The sequence below is a fragment of the Otolemur garnettii genome, unplaced genomic scaffold (assembly GCF_000181295.1).
Source record: "Otolemur garnettii isolate 467f Iridium unplaced genomic scaffold, OtoGar3 scaffold00033, whole genome shotgun sequence".
In the NCBI taxonomy this organism is placed as follows: Eukaryota; Metazoa; Chordata; class Mammalia; order Primates; family Galagidae; genus Otolemur; species Otolemur garnettii.
Window position 1 is genome coordinate 17,245,592 of NW_003852428.1, and position 19,623 is coordinate 17,265,214.

A 19,623-nucleotide genomic window follows, 5' to 3' on the forward strand; every position below is an offset into this window, starting at 1 on the left:
TCTGTGTAACAAAATCACTTGTACTTCCTTAATTAATGTTTTGAAATAAAAACAACAAAACCAACAAAAATAAAATAAGCTACTCTGGAGCTCCAACTGAGAGAAACAAAGAGCAGAAAGAAGCTATGCCTATGTCAGCATCTCGTGGTATCAAAGTTGTCACAGCTCCAGGTGTCCTCGTGCAGAACACAAAAGAGGTGTCTTCAGAAGGGGCCTGTGCGGGAAAGGCTGAGGAGCCTCCGAAGAGGTCTCCCTATGGTCCCTGAGTCTGCAGAGGTCTCTGCAAAGCCTTCCAGCTGACTCCTTCTTTCTGGGGAAAGCTCCAGGTCCTCCTGGGCAGCCTCTGCATCCCCAGAGATCCCATTCCTCCTAAAATCCCTTCTCAGAGCCTGGGGAAGGATCACTGGCCAGGGCAGTATCCTACTGGTTTTCCCTCTAGCCTCATGCTTGAGCCAACTGTGAGTACAGGAGATCCCACTGGGATCTGGTACAGTAACAGTACCTTCCCTTTGACCTAGGAATTGCCTGGTCTACAGGCTCCAGACCCTTCTGTGCCAACCCCTTCGTGCACTGGGAAGATCCTCCTCCTGCCTCTCAACTTCATTATGCAGGACAGGCTGGTTCCCCACTCACTTCCCAGCTGTAGGCCTGTGGGAGTGAAATTTCCTGGTACAAGAAAAACAGACAAATGAGAAAGCTAAAAAATAAAATTCACTTGTTCTGCAAGTGGGTCTGAAGATAAAAGACCCTGGCACTCACCCTATAGAGCAACAGAGCTAACGCAGCCTCTGAGGTCCAGTTTTCCTTTCTTCCCTGAACCAATCTTCAGAAGCGAAGGAGTTCCTAAAAGGATTTACTCTCAGGAATTACAAGTAGTATAAATATTTTCAACTGATAGAGGCAGAAATGGCCATGGGCAGTCTGGGATATAGGCAGTTAAACCTCAGCAGAGAGAACCATTCAGGCCAGAAACATGAAGAGCCTGAATGACCAGTGATGGAGCCCAAGGAAGAGAGCCACTGAAGAGAGAGACTGTGTGTGTGTGTGTGTGTGTGTGTGTGTGTATTTTGTTCCCAAGTGCACAAAGAGAGAGAGAGTGTGTGTGGTGTATGTGTGTGTGCATGTGTGTGTATGTGTGTGTGTGTATTTTGTTTCCTTTCCTTCTAAAAGGATTCCCAGAGCAAGCTTTGGAATAAGGTCTGGGAGTAGGCACCAAGTCTGTTAAACTTTAGCACTCAGACCAGAGGACTAAGGAAAAGTATCCTTTTCCTTAAGAATGTTAAATATGATGTGCTCCAAAAGTGAAGACAGAGGAATATCACCTGGAACTAACAAAACAAGCAGCAGAAACTCAGGATCATCAAGGAATTCAAGGAGGCACCTTAACATCAAGGGCATAATCTTTGATTACTATTAACAGTTACTTCCTGTCCTGCTTTTGAGAGTAGGAAGATAGTCATGCTACCAAAGAATAGTGCGGAGAAGTATTCACAGAAGGCCATGACAAGACAAAAATATAGTTTTACATGTAGCTGTATCCTACTCTTCTAGAGTTTTATTGAATATTTCTGTGTTAATATTAATTAATGATACTGATCAGTAGTTTTCCTTTTCTGATGGGTACTTTCCTAGTTTTGGTATCAGGTTCTGAATATTTTAGAATAGGTTCTGCAGGATAGATACAGGCTTTTCTTTGAAGACTTGTTAGAATTCTGGTGTAAAACTATCTGGTCCAGAACTACTTTTTTGCTGATAGCTTTTTATTTATTGTTGAAATTTTGATGCTTCGTATTTGCCTGTCAAGAGTTCTACTTCTTTGTTAAGTTTAGGGAGGGAGCATCATTTCAGGTATTGGTCCATTTCCTCCATATTGTCAAGTTTCTGGGCCCAGAGTTTTTTGTAGTATTCAGTGATGATTTTTTTTGTATCTCTGTGGTATCACTGTTATTTCCCCTTTTTTGTTTATGATTGAAGTTTTTAGAGATCTTACATTTTATTTCTAGTTGATCTAGCTAAATGCTTATAAATTTTACTTATCTTTTCATCTAACCACATTTTTGTTTTGTTAATCTTCCAAACAGTTCTTTTGTTCTCTATTTCATGTAATTATGATCTAATTTTTGCTATTTCTTTTCTTCTGCTCAGTTTGGGATTAAATTGCTGGTTTGGATATGGAGAGAGAGGCACACTTATGTACTGTTGATGAGATTGCAAACTAGTACAGACATTTTTGTTTTGTTTTGTTTTCTTTCGTGCATGTGGGGCAGGGAGGTCTTCTAGTTGAGACTACAGAAATTATTAGACAAATTCTAAAAGAACTGTAACACTAGTACAACTTCTCTAGAAAGAAGTATAAAGAATCCTCAAAGAACTAAAAGTAGACCTCCCATTTGATCCCATAACCCCATTACTAGGCATCTAACCTGAAGAATGAAATCATTTTACCATAAGGATATTTGTACTCAAAAGTTTATGGCAGCCCAATTCCCAATTGCAAAAATGTGAAAACAACCCAAGTGCTCATCAAACCATGAATGGATTAAAAAACTATGGTGTATGTAGACCATGGAACACTATTCAGCCATAAAAAGATGGAGACTTTGCATCTTTTGTATTTACCTGGATGTATCTGGAAAACATTCTCCTAAGTAAAGTATGGCAGGAATAGAAAAGCAAGCATCCCCATGTACTCAGTACTAATCTAAAAATAGCAGATTAACAACACTCCCACGTGACAGAAAGGTACAATTAAATAAGAAGTGGGGAGGAAGAAGGGGAATCAGTAAGTGCCCAACTATTGGGTACAATGTAGAGGTATATGGTACACCACTCCTGCATGAAGGACTCAGCTAAAACTCAGACTTTGGACTTGACTTTGCAAATGCAAATAATGTAACTTAATCATATGTACCTTCATAATAATTTAAAATAAAAAGAAAAACAAAAGTCACCTGGCCTTTGTTACCATAAATGTCTTTATGGAGGAACAAAAGGAAAATGGTATTCTTACTGTATACTAGCATTACTTATTCTTCACTAGTCTAATAAAACTTATCTCATGGCAAAACAAAATTGTATATACATGTATATATATATTTTTTTCTAATTACCAAAGAAACCATCTTCCTTCTTAAAATAAGTAAATAAAACAAAAACACAGCAAACAGAACACCACATGTGAAGACTGTGCATCTATGCTGAGTACAAATGTGCACAGATATACCTGTGCACCCATTCTTGGTGGAACTGACTGACAGTTTCAAATGCCTCAATAAATGCAATGGTCCTTTCTCAGCTACTAGGAAAAGATTTGGGGACTACAAAGCAGAAACTCTGATATCCAGGGTGACACAAGTTGTGTACAATTTAAAATAGTTTAACATAGTTAACTGCACATTGCACATGGACTTAAGGGACGCCCTGTATATAAATGGCTCTTGAAATGCCCCAGAAAGATGGAAAAATAAAAGAATGTGAAAAAATAACACCAGGCAAAATAATAAAATTCAATCTCAGGTTACAATTCTAACACCAGACATGGTAAAATTCAGGACAAAAATTATTTTAAAAAAAGACAAATATAGGTACTATTTAATGCTAGAGACTACAATGAACAATCACAACCTTTAAATATAACTGACTATATTAATAGATCTATGAAATTCATTTCCAAAAATGTCGAAAAGGCATTTAACAAAATTCAAAAATAATTCTTTCTAAAATCACTCAGTAAAAGAGGACCTGATGGATGCTTACTTAACATTGAATGTAATTATGTAAATATAAAAATTTTAGTCCAAATGCCAGGATCTTACTTAATGTGGAACACTGGAGACATTCCTACTAGAGTGAGAAAACCTACACAGTTGCCAACTGTCACTGCTACTATTAAACATGGTAATGGATGTATTAGATGACACAATGAGACAAGAGAACGCAATTAGAGGCACAGGAATTGAGAGAAAGACACAAAACAATCTGCATTCGCAGATAAAACCGAACATTCCAAAGCGCATTAACAGACTTTTACAAACAATACAAGAACGCTCTCAGAGAATAGGATGCAAATTTAGCAGAAGAAAACCCACAAACTTCATCTAAAACAAAAACATGAGAAAAATACAGAGAAGATACAGAGGGGAAAATACCCTGTTTATAACAAGTGAATGACAAAGACGCCATATCTAGGCATATAGGAACTTAAGACCTTCCTGAAGGAAAAAGTAATGAAGCTATGAATAAATGGATCATCCACATGTTCTTGGATACGATCACAAAACCATCAATTTAGGTTTAATTATAATTTCCACAGGACCCCAATGAAAATACCAACATGTCTTTAGCTAGAGTTAGAAAGTTAACTAGAAAATATACAATATTATAAAAGACCTAGTAGATGTTAAAATATATTATAAAACCCCCAAAATTAAAACAGAATGGTCCTGGCACATACAGACTAATGGAAGAAAAGAAGAAAGTCAAAAACGGGTCCACGTGCAAGTGGGGACTCGGGTAGGAGGACAGTGGCCACCTTTCTGTGAACAGCACCAGGCCTGTGGTAACCACTTCTTAGAAACTGGATCTGCTGTCATCTTTTCCTCTGGGATGGACGCCACATGGATCAGTAATCTAAGTGTAAAAACAAGCTCCTGAAGGCATAGTCCTTCATAACCAGAGGGCGGGGGAAACGGACTTCCCAACCAGGGCTCCAAACAAACTTAAAGATTGATTTATTTAACCTCATGAAAATTTTAAAAAGAACTTTCACATGCAAAATATCATAAGAATAGTCAAAAAGCCCAAGGAAATATCAAAAGCAAACAATGAATAATCCTGATAAAAAATCCTAAAAACAGAAAACCACCTAATGCAAAAATAGGCAAAAGGATAAACAAACAGTGGAGAGAATAAGAAAGTAAACTGTCCTCAAACACCTGAAGAACTGCTCAAGCTCACTGCTGATGGAAGGAATGCAAATGAAGTCCGCTGTGGGACACCATTTCTCTGAGAGTGGGACAACACACTCTTGGTCAGCAGGGAGCACAATGGGCAACCTTAGGCATTCTGGGAAACAGAAAGGGGTCTAAGCCCAAGAGAGAGAAATTTGACAATATCTAAGCAATACTTTGCTCGCCCTTTGCCATAAATGTGCTTTCCAAGGAGACAATTTCAAAGACACACTGGCAAATATGGACAAAGTCATTTGCTGTGGCATTATTTCTAATAGTGAGAGGCTGAAAATAACTCCACTGTCAATCAATACTGAAATGGTCAATAAATTAAGATTAACATATCAAACAAATTAAGAAATGTCACTGTAAACTCCTGGCTTCTCTGACTTCAAAAATGCATTGTTTCCAATTCTATCAGCTGAAAATACCTGGAAACAATGGCAAGGAGCCAGGAGCACTTCTTCCTCACCCTTCCCAATCCTGTTTCAGGAGAGGAGACCTGTAAGGTGTGTCTGGAGCATTTTGTTCCATGTAGAAGGCACAGATACTATGACTCTTTAGACTAATGGGGTATGTCCCAGGATACAGGAGGGGCTCCAATTGGCTAAAAGAGGGATGAATAGAGCATTGAAAATAATGGCTGTAATTAACTGACCCTTAAACTATATAAAAATGTTTATGATAATATTCAGGATCAAGAATACCAGAGTTCATATGATACTCCTAACAAAGGAAGCCCCTCCCCAAAAAACCAGATCCCCACTGTAAGGTATAGGGCAAGGATTCTTTACTCTAAAAACTGGCCGCTTTAGATAAAAAGTTAACAAAGTGTTTTTACAGGATAATTTCAAGAAGGTTAAAATTAGAGAAACAAATGGAAATAATGATCCCAGGCCAGGGTAAGAGATGAAACCATGAAAGAAAAGGTGATGAAGAAGAATGCAGTGCAGTTTGTCACCCTCTGGTGACAATGTCAGTACCAGAAAGCCTGGAACAGATGGACACACTGCACATCATCAGGGGACCCTGCAGGGAGCACACACCACCAGCAGCACAGCAGTTTGCCCTCCCCGTCACAAAAACAAAAGTTGAACCTGAGTCTAATGGAGTCATTGGAAGTAACTTATAGTTTATAGACCACATTTGGAACAAAGACATAAGCTAAGACCCAAATTGGCAGCAAATAAACCAACACAGAATGTGTGGCCTTCTGAGGCCCAGAGATGAGCTACATCACAACTTAAAAACATAGCAGAGACGGGGAGGATAGTCTGCAGGAAAGGACACAGTGCAATTCATGTATCTAACGTGGACTCTGATTCACATTTGTGAGACAACTGGGGCAATCTGAATATAGACTGGGATTACATAATAGCAAGACAACAGTGTTAATTTTGTTAAGTGTGATAGCAGTACATCAGTCCAGGAGCTACCACGGGAATAGCACCAGTAAGACATATACCTGAGAAACAGAGAGATTTTAAGGAACTGACTTATGCAATTGCGGGGGCTGTGAAGTCTAAAATTTACAGTGCAGGCTGGCAGGCTGGAAATGCTCAGCCAGGAGTGGATGCTGCAGGGTGAGACAGAGTCTCTGATACTCCCCCCCCCCCAGGAAACCTTGAGAAGCCTCAGTTTTGCTTTAAAGGCTTCCAATGGGTGGGATAAGACTTACTCAGAATAGCAAAAACTACCTCTTTGAAGTCATCTGATCATAGATGTTTAACCACATCTATAAAATTCATTCAGAGCAACACCTGGATTAGTTATCACTTGAATTACTATGACTTAGCCCAAGTGACACCTAAAGCTAACAGCACAAATAGCATGGTAATTACATAAGAATTTTGGAGTTGGTGGCAGCTTGAAATCAACAATGGGAGAATATTTACATCTTGGCAATCAGCAAACATGACAAACCAGGGCCTTTTCGGTTCCTTCCCCGATGGGTTGTTTTTGAGCAATCCATTGTTCTAGTCATCCTTTAACAAGCCAGGCACAAGTGTGAACATGTTTGTTAACTCACAGATTAACTGTCTTTAAAAAAAAATTGTTTAAGTTCTAACTGTCATCAATGCTTCATCCAGTATCACTCAACTGATCATCTTTACTTTAAGACACTAATCAATACTGGTTAGTCTCCGCAGTGGAGGGATCTCAGCCTTCAGAAAGCAGGTTGTGACCAGGCTTGGTGACATGAGTCCATCCCTTGTCCCCTGGCACCAATCTATCTCAGCCATCAGAAAACAGGTTGTGACCAGGCTTGGTGACATGACTCCATTCCTTGTCCCCTGACACCAGTCTATCTTAGCCATCAGAAAGCAGGTTGTGACCAGGCTTGGTGACATGAGTCCATTCCTTGTCCCCTGGGCATCAGTCTATCTCAGCCATCAGAAAGCAGGCTGTGATCAGGCTTGGTGACATGAGTCCATCCCTTGTCCCCTGGCACCAATCTATCTCAGCCATCAGAAAACAGGCTGTGACCAGGCTTGGTGACATGAGTCTATTCCTTGTCCCCTGGGCACCAGTCTTACCAAATTGGTTTCAGTGAACAGTTGACCAAGTATTGCTGGAACTTCTGGAAATCAAGTAATTTGTATCCCTTCATCACAATTTTTTTTTTTTTGAGGACATTTGAAATCCCCTTTTTCACAGAGTTTGTCTCAAAATGTTTTGCCCTCTATACCCTGATCAGAGATTTTGGCTGAGCTCACATCCTTCAATGGCAGAATCATCCTCCAATGGCAGAATCATCCTCCAATAGTAGAATCATCCTCCAATGGCAGAATCATCCTCCAATGGCAGAATCATGCTCCAATGGCAGAATCATGCTCCAGTGGCAGAATCATCCTCCAATGGCAGAATCATCCTCCAATGGCAGAAACATCCTCCATGTTCAGTTTCTGAAGCCCACGCCTGGCTAGGAGGTCAAGGCAGAGTTGCCTTGACTCAGTCCTCTCACCTGTGACCTGGAAATGGCAGTACCTTCCACCTCTGAGGACAGTTCCAACACCCATCAATGGGCTCCTGACCCGGCCTCCCTAACCCTTGATGTGGCTGCCTTGTCTGCCCCAGCTCCTGGGCCAAGCTGTTCTTTTTCTGGCTTATCTGACATGTTTCATGCCATTATTACTGAGCAGTTTGTTTAGGGGGGGTTGCATCATAAATTCCGGTTTTGAAAACATCTCTAGCTTCTATCTCTAAGAAATTTCGCATAATGAAGGGTCATTGGACTCTTCAATCCTCATTAATAGAGCCTTCGCCATAGTTCCTCTCTTACTCCACCATGGTGGTATTTGGGGGCACTCGGGAAGGGCACGTCAAACAGGATGGAACGAGGTGCGGGGCTGCCGCCTCCAGGTAAAGTGGCATGTGGAAGACTGGGCCCAAAACATCGAGGTTGAAATAGGCTTAGATGATAATTCTTCTTGAAAAATGCATGCTTCAACTATGAAAAGCTAAATGAAAAGATTTTTTTCAAAGTAGCTAAGGGAAAAAAATACTTGAAAGGCTTCTGTAATTAAACATTTTAGAGCATAATCATAAAAGCTATGGCCACAAAGTGCATTTCTTCAGTGAATCATCTAGTTCCTGTGAAAGAAAATCAAGAACAGTCTTTGCTAAATGATTTTCATGCAACTCTAAGTGGGGGCTCATTTTTAAGTAAATATCAAAGAGATGCATGACAGAAACCTCACCTTGATTCAACAGATATCTTCTCTGTTCCATTACTGTGTTTCAGCAGAGTCTCAGGCGTGGAGCTGCGTGTGCCCAGCCAACACCCTCCTTTACTTAGCTCTGTGGTGGTTTGAGGAGAGACTGGGCAGCCCTAAGCCAATCCCTTGGGACACACAGGGGCCTCTGAGGAGTTTCAGTATTTTGTGCCAGTCCTGCCCTGACAGGTGCTAACACACTCTCAGCCTGAGTTTTTCAAATATCTGCAGTGCTGGAGGGCAGCTCTGGTCCGACAGCTGGTGCCTGCAAAGTAGGGCTGTGACTGACCTCAGTGGGCCCTCCAGGGCAGTGGTTCTCAACCTATGGGTCACAACCCACAGGAACGGTATTAAAGGGCCACAGAATTAGGAAGGTTGAGAACCACTGCTTTAGGGGGTCTCTCTCTCCTTAAGTACCATTCGAGGGGCAGAAAGGGCCCCTTGTGAAGTGAGGGGTGACTCACGCTCTGTAGCCCTGCAAGACACCAAAGGACCTCCCCGTGGGGAGAGGCAGTGGGTTTGTCTGGATTCAGAGCCAGCCCCACATAGTGTCCTCCAACAGGCTGTGCACACCTTGTGTGCTGTCCCCAGGCTCTCTGTTACAGCCTGTCTTCAGGAACCCAGGAGAGAGCCTGGGATGGCCAGCCACGCCATCTGCTACCTGTGGTCAATTCCACACTGAAGAGTGAAGATGAATACACCAGCTGTTGTGTGAGTGAAGATGTCACTGCTGACATCCAGGGACCACTCATCAAGGGCACGCTGGAAGCCCCTACTCCCTCCTGTGGCCTGTTCTGCTCATTCTCTTATACTGGTTTCCATTTCACTGCATTTCAGCAAGGAGCTCAAACTGAGTGGGACAAAAATCCTATTTAGAGGAAAGCAAAGCCAAGGCCGATATTGTTACAGAACAGCAGATATGAAATGGAAAAGATGATAGATAGACACAGAAAAGTGAGGTGGGCCGCAGCAGCTCATGCCCAAAGGTGACTGTGTGGTTGTCATTCACTCCTCCCCCGGGAGGCACCAGTCAGCCCGTTACTCACAGTGGTTATGTCTCCAAAGTTCCCACAAATACTGCATTTGTGAAAACTGAATCGTGAAGTGCAGGGTCAGACTCCCGTGCACGCCTCGGCACAGCATTTCGTCAACAGATCAATGCATCACCTTGTTCTATGTGTGCTTCTATTCAAAGACACCCGGTTTCACGTGTCGCAAGCCAGATTAGCTGACACGGAGCTCAGGCAGCAGCTCCGCCACTCACGCCTGAGTGAGGCTTGTCTAATGTGTGAGCTCTCCCTACGGCATATCACAGCCTCTTGAGCACAGGAACATTAAACAGCACTTCAGCATGATGGTTAGGGCCATTTAAAACAGAAAAATCACCAACATAGGCACAGAATGGAAAACACCACGGCATTAAATAGACTGTGAGAGGCACACTTCACGGTGTGAGAGCCGGGATGGGAGGCGAAGCCAGGCCCTGTCCAACCTCCGCTGGGAATGTGAATTTTAGGTGACTCAGATTCCAGGCCAACCCTGTGCATGTCCCTGAATGATGCCAATAATTCATCTTGGAGCTAAAAATAAAGTTTAGGCCATAGGAAAATTCTCTAAAATAAAGTTTAGAGAGTAGGGAATCCATAAATAATGGGAATTGACTGTATTTCTCTTCCTCTCTGACACTACTTAAAACCCAAGGTGAGAATGCGGAGATGGCTCAGGGCTTCAAAAATCTTAACAGCAGTTTCCTTCCACAGAAGTATCACCTAGTCACTTTATTTCCTGTTAGGGAAAAAAAATACTCATTGATATTAGAGATTTGTTCACATCTAACAATTATAAATGTCCAAGTCTCTGCTGCTAAATTACATTGACCAGGAACTTCCCACTGTTGTAAGCTAGGTCCACATTTGGTCCTTCTGTTGGTACACGTGGACAGTGTCCTGCACTCAAAATAGAGTTTGGCACAAAGTGAGACGGAAACCTTGGCTGCTCTTTTCCTAGTGAACACATTCTCTTAGGGTCATGATTTTCCGATCAGAACTAATTAAGAAATCTTTTCAGGTGCTTAAGAGAAGTATATTCATATAATCAACAGCTTTATGCAAGGCGAGTTTTTCCCTTACAAATGAGCTGTCTTATGCCCTGAACTATCCCTGCTTGGCCACAGACTCCAGAACTTGCTGGTTGTTTCTGTTGGAAATTCTGATTATATTATGTGACTAAAAGGACAGGTTTCCACACTGGCAGACGTGCTAAGTCATGAGTGAAGAGGCACTGAGAACAAAAGACAGGTTTTACACAAATGAAAGGAAAAAAAAAATGCTATTATTCTGAAAATATTCATTCTCTTTTCTGGACCACACCTTATGTAGGTGGCCTTTAATATGCTCAGCTGAGAATACGAGAGAAGTGTTATCAAGCAAACTTCCCTGTGACATAGTCCAAGGCTGCTGCCCAATGTAACTGCTCACGACAGGGGAGGGATACTCCTGGGATGCTCCCAGGACTCTGTTCCAACCTGAATGAAATGCCCACAGAGAGTTCCCACTGCCCTTTGTTCTGATCTGACTGTCAACACACCACCCAACTAAATAGATTTTCCAGGTAACCTAACCCCAGAAAGAAGGTATTTTGGGAAGCAGAGAGGAACATTCTCTTCACAGCAATCAAAACATGGCATCCTGGATGAAAGTCCACCATCAGATTCTCCCAGTAAAGCCAGAAAAGAGATTCTGGACAGACACGGCCCCGACAGGACAAACACAGGCAATCTCAGCGGAGACGAAGGGCTCTTCACAAGCACCACATGAAGACGTGCTCTGTAAGACCCCACGTCTATCTCGCACGGCTGAGGGTCTCTCTCTGCTCCTCTCTGAGCTCACAAGCACTGTATGAGGGCTACAGACACCACACCAGAAGCCAGCAGGTGGATGTGCTCCCAACCACAAAGGTGGGTTTCTGAGTCAGCTTATGACGGTACTGAAGTTTGCACTCACAGACTTGGAGTATGGAGAGTCTGTGAGCTCCTCCACTCGGCCTGGGTGGCTTTGAATTTTTGATAAGATGTACAGTATCCATTTTCTATGAAGACTTTGTAGTTCACCTCCTTCGAAGCTGTCTGTAAGACAATGGTGATGAGGAAGGCTGTGCAGTATCCAGAGTCCAAGTCTCCTTGCGTGCAGCACTCAAGTGTCCTTGCAGTTACACTGTACCCCGTACTTAAAAAATAAGGACACAGACATCTCTTCTTGACTCACTTGAAATGGAGACAGTTTTGATGGTGGCTGTCGTAAGGCTTCCTGCCTCATGTCCCTCTTGTCTGTATATGTACATGTACTCTATTGATTGGACTCTTAGTATTTCACTGAATTAAAATCCTGGAATTGCCTTACCCAGTTCCCAGCTGATGTGTGCTATTCTTTTCTCTCCTTTCCCACAGTAGACATTGCAGATGTAACGTCCCCAGGCCTCCTGCAAGCCTGTAGGACTGTGAGCAGCTACAAAGAAACAGAACTCACTGGGGTGGTTACGATGGGTCTTTCCTTTTATACTTTGTCCTTTTCCCTTTTTTCTTAATTTTATAAAGTTCTGTTGCCATGCATGCTTAAGAAACTCTTCCCTATGCTGATGTGATGAAAAGATTTCTGTCTACAATGTTATAAAAAGCTTATCGATTTTAAACTACCTAGTATTTTTATGCCACATGAAGAACCTTTTTTTCCATAAGAGAGCCAATAGTTTTCTCTTGTTAATCTATTTCTTCACTTTTTCATTCACTGATTACTTCAGGTGAACGTGCTGTTGTCACTCCTTTGAAATGCTGAATCATTTTTGAACAGGGCTCACTTTGCACTGGGACCACATCTCAGGGAGGGCCAGACTCTGCAAACAGACCAGGTAGGTCTCCATGTGAGTTTTAGGTCCAGGGGCCTTTGAACATTCTCAAGTAAGTGAAAAAGTAGAAATAAAATTCCCACAACTTGTATCATGTCAGTTGCTCCTTTGGAACTTGTTACTGATAGAATGGTGACCCCCACCCAATTCACCCTGCTGAAAAAATATATTGAAGTCCTATCTCCCAGGACATCAGAATGCGGCCTTATTTGGAAAGACGGCTGTTGGAGATGTAATTAGTTAGATGAGACTGCAGTGATGGGGACCACTATCCAATGTGACTGTTGTCCTTAAAAGAAGACGATCATGTGAAGACAGAGACACACAGGATGTTGGAGACACAGACTGTAGCAATACAGGTGCGAGGGTCCCAAGGACGTCAGCAAACCACCAAAGTTAGCAAGAGGAAACAAGGGATTCTCTCCTGATTTCAGAAGGCGCACAGCCCTGCGCCTTGACTTCAAACTTCTGGCCTCCAGAGTATGAAGGATTTCTGCCATTCTAAGCTAGCCACCTCGTGGTTCTTTGTCTGGACAGCCCCAGGACAGGACGCAGTGGTGAGCCACCGCAGGTTCCTCACTCCACCCCTGACTCCTGGTGCTTGCCGGGGCTCTGGTCCTGCGGAGGGCTGTGCTCCTGCGGAGTTCGCATCTTCTTCTCTGTGACGGGGCCACACTCTTTAACTTCAAAGTCATCACAGAGGCAGGCAGCAGGTGCTGGTGGCTCAGGATCCCCTGACAGAAATCTGGGCACGTTCTCAGGGCAGAGAGGAATGCCAAGTCTATGTGCTTGTGATGATGAGGCTCAGATCCAGAAAGGACTACAAACTCACAAACTCCACTCCAAGGCTGCTAGGATTTGACTGTTCCCATCCCCTCCAAATTCAAATTGAAACTTAACCCCCAGGGCAAAACCATTAAGAGGAGAGGCTTTTAGGACGTGCTTAGGCCCAAAGGACTCCACCTGCATAGACAAGGTTAGTATCCTTATAAAAGAGTTTCGGGAGGCCTGCCTGTCTTCTCGTCCCCTCTGCCAGGGGAGGACACAGCTTTTGTCCCTGTTTGGCTCCTCCATCCTCTGCCCCATGGACGCAGCAATGCTGTTCTATCTTGGGAGCAGAAAGACGCCCTCACCAGACACCAAACCTGCCAGTACTTTGACCTTGGCCTTCCCAACTTCCAGAAACTTGAGAAATAAACATGTATTGTTTATAGATTACCCAGTCTGTGGGATTTTGTTACAGCTACACAAATGGTTACAGACAACGCCAAAAAGTTCTAAATGGTAAATGATAGGAACCCCATGTTCACCTATAATCTTAGGGAAGTGTTTTATTCTGGCTAAAATCCCTATTCAGAGGCACAGATATTTAGACAAAAACAGATAGAAGGTAGACTGTCTGGCCAACAGTGGAAAGTATGACACAGACATGCTGTAGGTGGGAGGGACCCTTATCCGCCCTTCACCTTCTCCAAGGCCGTGCTGCCCCTTCCCCCTCTAGGTGCTCATGCTTATCTATGGGTCAGGTTGGGGCCAAGAGCTTCCGAGCAAGACGCTCAGAGGTAGGGGAGGACAGCTAAAAAGACAAATGACAAGTTAAATCAAAACTACAGGATCTGTCAATACCTAACCCTATTCCATGGATAAGAAAATACTACCTTAAAAGAGAAATATATATTAACAATGCACTTCACATACGGGATGGAAGGAAAGAAATCACAGTAGTGACACAAAGCACTCAGCTGTCTTCCCAGTATTTACTCATCATAAATTACGAGCTCACTGTATATCTCCTCCATGCGAATGTCTTGACTGGATTTGGGGGTGTGTACTTTGCTCCTTCCTTTATGAGTTGAGTGAGGATAATATTAGTGGCTGCTACGAAAAAAAAAATTTGAGATACAGAATACTGAAGAAGTTTAGTGAAGCGTTGCCTAGCAACCTTTAATAGGAAATCATTTAAACTCTGGATTTATTTTTTCCCCTGCTCTAGCCTGTAGTTTAGAACTCACACTCTTTCCTTCCGGCAGCACCCCTGCATACCCGCAGGGGCGCACACAGCCCTAACCTGATGTCGTATTAGTCACCAGTTTTCTAAAGTACATTTTCATGAGACAGAACAACAGCACCCAAGATTCAGTGCTAAAGTAGCTGGTATTCTACAACCACCCTGAGGGACATGAGGCAGGAAGCCTTACGACAGCCACCATCAAAATTGTCTCCATCTCAAGTGAGTCAAGAAGAGATGTCTGTGAAGCCCAGAGAACATTTTCTTTTGCTCTTAAAATTCCAGCTCTTTCAGGAACAGTACAAATTCCATACAACAGTCACACTTCTGTCTTTAGCCATCATGCTGACTTCCCCTAGAAATGCTTTGGGATTCCCTGACAGCTTCACAGCCAGGGCCAGGGCTCCTGGGGCAGTGAGAAGTACCGTGCAGGCTCCTAGTGAGGGAGCAGATGGCACCACGGCAGGCACCACACAGGGGGCAGGGGCTGGCTGCACTAAGCTTAGAGCCAGCACCTCGTAAGCGCTTTCCAGTGTCCAGCACCTGGTGGGCGCCTTCCAGGGTCCAGCACCTGGTAAGCGCTTTCCAGTGTCCAGCACCTGGTGGGCGCCTTCCAGGGTCCAGCACCTGGTAAGCGCTTTCCAGTGTCCAGCACCTGGTAGGTGCCTTCCAGTGTCCAGCGCCAGGTGGGTGCCTTCCAGTGTCCTCTGTGTCAGATGGGATTTTCCCAAAGGGAAGAATGTGAATACAGCAAGCAAGACAGACCCAAGCATAAAGAGTTCGTATCATATGGAATCTACATATAAGATGGAAATGGAATTTCCGTTTCAGTACAAAAGCAACAGTCATTTCCCAAACAATAATGCCTGACAATCAATCATAGTGAACTGGTGAACTTGCCACCATGTGCCTATGTTGGTAGCACTGTACAAACACATTGGAACAGTCTCATAACCTTGGTACAACAGTGCCTCACAGTTGGGTCAATATGTGGCAGTATCTTGCTGAGTGGTGTACATTATTGTTGTTGTATGCTTTTGTGTGCCATGGTGAGAATGTCAGAGCTTAAAGTAGAGCAATGAACAAGCATTCATAAATATCTTGTTGAACTTTGAAAGAGTGGAAGTGAAATCAGGGACATGTTAGTCCAAGTTTATAGGGACAATGTCATGAAGAAAACAACAGTGTATAAGTAGATTAAATGTTTCTCTGAGGGGAGAAAAAACATCAGTATGATGAGAGGCCAAGGAGGCCACGTAATGAGCAGAACTGATGGAAACATTCCCAAAATTCATCAAATTAGGTGTAAAAATCATCAGATGGCTGTGAGAATCATAGCAGACCAAGTAAACATCAGGAGAGGAACAGAAAAATATTAACTGAAAATCTTGGCCAACAACTCATGGCTCTTGCATCACTACAATGCACCAGTTCACATGGCACTCTGTAAGGGTGTTTTTGCCATTAAACAAATAACTATATTATAACACCCTCTCTACTCTCCTGGTCTATTCCCCAATGACTTTTTTTCTCTACTGGAAGATAAAGGAAATATTGAAAGGAAGATATTTTGATGACATTCAGGACATCAAGGATAATACACAGCTCTGAGTTCCAGATAAAGAGTTCTAAAATTGCTTTGAAGGATGGACTAGGCACTGGTATTGGCACATAGCTTCCCAAAGGGTGTACTTTGAAGGTGACCAACAAGGTATATAGCACTGCTTCTAGGATGAGTTCACAAACTCATTTTCAGACCTGTAGCAAACTCTTGTTCCTTTGACCAGATAAGTCCAATTTCTCTTACTGAGTCATCTGAGAAGGGAAAATACTTCTAAACAAGAATATCAGCTGGCAATTCAAAATAGCAATAGTACCAAACTTTTAGCATGTGAAGAAACAGCTTCCTCTCTATGAAGGTTTCCAAATAACATCTAACCCAAAAGTGGTTCAGATAGAACAATCCAGATTCTTTTTTTTTTAACTTTATATATATATATTTTTTTATTAAATCATATCTATGTAAATTAATGCTATCATGGAGTACAGAGTGCTGTTGCTATATATGATTTGAAATACTTTCATCCAACTGGTTAACATAGCCTTTATGTCATTTTCTTACTTATTGTGTTAAGACATTTATATTCTACATTTAGAAAGACTCACATGTACCCTTATAGGATAAACTTTAGGCATAATCCCACCAATCACCCTCCCTCCACCCATCCTCCCTGCTACCCTCCCCTCCCTCTCCCTTTTCCCCATATTCTTGGGCTAAAATTGAGTTATAGCTTTCCTATGAAAGCTATAAATTAGTTTCATAGTAGGGTTGAGTACATTGGATACTTTTTCTTCTATTCTTGAGATACTTTGCTAAGAAGAATATTTTCCAGCCCCATCCATGTAAACATGAAGGAGGTAAAGTCTCCATCTTTCTTTATGGCTGCATAGTATTCCATGGTGTACATATACCACAGTTTGTTGATCCATTCATGGGTCGATGGGCACTTGGGCTTCTTCCATGACCTAGCAATTATGAATTGGGCCACAATGAACATTCTGATACAAATATCTTTATTGTAGTGTGATTTTTGGTCTTCTGGATATATACCTAGTAGAGGAATTATAGGATCAGATGGCAGGTCTATTTTTAGTTCTTTAAGTGTTCTCCAAAAGGAATGTATTAGTTTGCAATCCCACCAGCAGTGTAGGAGTGTTCCCTTTTCTCCACAACCACGTCAGAATCACACAATAACCTGCCATTTGCCAAGGCATGACGGGAGAGAACACCCAGTCACCAACAACAGTAAGATCACGGGAGATGGTGTCAGAATAGAGGTCGAATTCTGCTTCTCTTCCCAGCTGTGTGAGTTTTGGGAAATTACTTGACTTTCCTGGTTTCAGTTTTCTCATCAGCAAAATGCCATTAATAATAGCCACCTCGCAAGGGTGTGCAGTAGAAAGATGTCAGGTGTGCAGGGTAATTGTGTAGTGCTTGGTGCACGGAGGACCTTGGGAATGTTTTTTCTATACTCCATGGGAGTAGAGGTGAGTGGAAAGACACAGTATTTGCACACTCACTTCCACCAGTATTTGTGGTGTGACGGGGAAACAGAACAGCAACAGGGCCATGGAGTCTTCAAAATGCACCTGGGCCTTGGGGGCAGAATGAAGACCAGAAGGAAGAATGGCAACACCTGTTTGATGGCCTGATAACCACTTAACTAGGACTCCAATCTTCAGCACCAGGGCCTCTGCTCTTCTTCAGAAAAGTACAGGAGCGAGAATGATGAAGGGCAGAGTGACTATTCCTGAATCCACAAAAGAATTCTATTCCAGCAAGACCAGGTCTGGGAGGGTCCATGTGAATTCAGGCTCTGGTACCTCCTTAGCTCCACGCACAGCCACAGTGATTTTCATAACACTGGCTGGGCAAGAACAGTGGAACGTTTGGGAGACTTCCGTAACGCCGCCTCAGCTTACACAACCAGAAGGGTGTGGGGTCTCCCCAGGAGCGCACTATGGGGCCCAGCCCAGGTCACAAGTCTCATCAGTATATGCTTTGCACAAAAAAATAAACATAAAAACACCTTTCATCTTGATTGTTAACTGAAATAATTTTTAACTTCTTTTGAATTTTTCCTAGCTGTGTGCCTCTTCATGTTAAGTTCAAAACATCCCCCTGAGAAGTCACCCCAGTGCACAGAGCTCACAGAGAGGGTCTCCTGGGTACCTGAGGACAGGCCTCTGGTCCCAGTTTCTGCTCATATTCACATGCACCTCGGTTCTCCCAGAGGTAAATCCATGCTCTGGTAGCGTTCCAGGTGATGGTGCCACAGGAGACACAAACAGACTCTGTACCATGTCAAAGGTTATGAGAAACATTTTATTTTCCTTCATTTCCACCCATTTTCAATTTTTTAAAAAAGACATCTGCACAGTGTTGTCCTATTTTACTAAGAAAACACACACTTGCACACGCGCCGGGTCTGACATCCTTTTAGGTCATAGGACAAAGAAAGTCTCTTCTTCGTGGAGCAAAATGTTAGCCTTTTGAATTGGTGGTAATTTAACAAGTCCATGGAATAGCTTCCATGTGGTCCTCCTGCCGAGCCTGAAACTCAGCTGTCGGGAATGGGAGTTCTTATTTAGCTTTGTCCAATGAGCTCTTAGCATGAGGGACATGCAGGAACCTGGAGTCAGACGCAAATGCTCAGTTCACTGATCTGCACTGGGCCAGCCTGGTGGGCTCTGTTTGCTCCTGTGTGAGCAACAGCCCCTGCAGGCCACTGACCCTGTCCAGAACAAGCCCCTTGCCCGCCACCCTCTGAGGGGTGTTCTCACTTTGGAAAATCCTCCCAGAACAAAGACATACTCGCCACCAGTCTACACAGATTTACGATGGGAGCTGTCAGTGCAGCATCAGGGGGCCTGGAGCCTGAAACTGTCAACCGCCCCTCCAGAAGGCTGAGGATTAGGTCAGCCATGAAGGCCGGATGTGATCGAGCCCAGTAGAAAGTCGGGACATGGAAGGCACAGCTGGGCTGCTACAGGAGGCAGTTCTCCGTGGTCATTCTCATATGTCCTTGTGGGACAGCAGACGGGGACTCCACAAAGGAAGGACAGCAGGAGCTCCACCCTGGGTACTTTTCCTGGGCTCTTAACCTTGGCTGATGTTCATCTATTTCCTTCCCACAGAATGACCCACAATCCCAGTTATAACAGCTTTCATGAGTTCTGTGAGTACTTACAGGAAATTATCCAACCTCAGGGACAAGTCTTGGGAACTCTGAACCTTCCACTGCTTTCAGCAGTGAGGGTGGCCTCGTGTGGACGCTTCCGTCTCACAGCACAGCCGGAGCCACTTCAAGACCATCCTGTTCATTTACCCATTTCAGCTTGGCATTCATTTAACCCGTCTTTAGGTGGGAGCAGCTTGGCATTCATTTAACCCATCTTTAGGTGGGAGCAGCTTGGCATTCATTTAACCCGTCTTTAGGGGAGAGCAGCTTGGCATTCATTTAACCCGTCTTTAGGTGAGAGCAGCTTG

General features: G+C 43.3%; 1 protein-coding gene and 1 non-coding gene across 2 annotated transcripts in view; both read right to left on the minus strand.

The window, feature by feature from the left end:
- ADCY2 (adenylate cyclase 2) overlaps positions 1-19,623 on the minus strand; it is a 398,303-nt gene that overhangs the window by 347,506 nt on the left and 31,174 nt on the right. The gene's annotated exons all lie outside the window — the stretch shown is intronic.
- LOC111725225 lies at positions 2,270-2,329 on the minus strand. Its single transcript, XR_002773344.1, has one exon. It is a non-coding gene; the product is annotated as a U7 small nuclear RNA (small nuclear RNA).